Consider the following 1,483-nt stretch of genomic DNA (forward strand, 5'->3'; position numbering starts at 1 on the left):
ACAGGTATAGCAGTTCTCAATACCAGAACAGTATAGAGTTCTAATACCGAACAGTATAGAGTTTCCAATACCAGAACAGTAATAGAGTTCCAATACCAGACAGTATAGAGTCTAATACAGAACAGTATAGAGTTCTAATACCAGAACAGTATAGCGTTTCCAATACCAAACAGTATAGAGTTCTAATACCAGAACAGTTAGAGTCTCTAATACCAGAACAGTACAGAGTTCTAATCCTCAACAGAACAGTATAGAGTTCTAATCCCAGAACAGTATAGACTTCCAATACAGAAACAGTATGATACTGTTCTGGTATTAGAACTCTGTACTGTTCTGGTATTAGAACTTTGTACTGTTCTGGTATTAGAACTCTTTACTATACTGCATGAATGAATGATATTTTAATCCAGAGGGGATAAATACTTGGCCATCGTTTTATGGTCTTTTAAATTCAAATTCATACTGGCATTAATCAGTATTGATTGTCTCAGAAGTTTAAACATATACTTGAAAGAACTCTGAATGGATGATGAATGTTTAAGTGATCATCGTTCAAGTTTCAGAGAGAATATATTTGAGTTATTTCGTTTTTTATCTAACAAGAGTTTTGTGGTAAAGCTAGTCCACATATTTGACCACTTTGTCCCCACTTGTTCCCTTCATGGCTATATTGAGTCCAGTAAAAGGCCAGTCTGAATATCTACTGAAGAAATTGTCCAATGTAGTACAACATGATACAGGAGGTGTCACAGCTGTTACTAATAGCCGCTCTGTAAGACCAGGAAAAGGTACTTTATTTCGGGGCTTACCTATAGTGGTGCCATATTGAATCCCAAGGCCTCAATGTGAATAGAATGAGAATGGGGACTGTGTGTTTTTAGATGGTGTATTATTGTTAACACTTGAGCTACATTTTCAGTTAATCTGGATCTTAGGTTATGTTTATCTCAACTGAGATACTAGCTATTTTGCTTTGTAATTCTCAGGCTTAATTTTCACATTCAGATTAGTCACACTTTCTTTTTAGATTATTTGAAACTGTGGCACAATATGAAAGTTGCTAAATTGTTTCGAAATGAAGTTGTCATTTGAAACTGATGAGACCTGTTTACCCTTCAAGTAGTGTACATTTAAGAGTATCTGACACTTTACCAAATGTATATTTTGTATGTTTGCGGTGTCCATAACATGYGCTGAAGGTTTTGCATGGTCTAGTTCCTCTTTCTGAAGACATATACAAAGCAACCAGTGCAATCTAAATCAAYAATCTGCAACACAATGTAACGACCATCCAGGAAGTTGTTCAGATAGTAGACAAAATAACTGTTCTACTTCCTGTTGTTTGCAACAGCATCTACTCTTATTTACTATGGTTAACTTAAAACAGTCGTCTGTAAACTTTAATAATTATAGAAGTGAAAATTGTGTATATTAAGAATTCAAATGTTTGTTTTTCAGTAAATGAATGTGTTTTGACTTGCCT

The sequence above is a fragment of the Salvelinus sp. IW2-2015 genome, linkage group LG17, assembly GCF_002910315.2.
Source record: "Salvelinus sp. IW2-2015 linkage group LG17, ASM291031v2, whole genome shotgun sequence".
Classification (NCBI taxonomy): Eukaryota; Metazoa; Chordata; class Actinopteri; order Salmoniformes; family Salmonidae; genus Salvelinus; species Salvelinus sp. IW2-2015.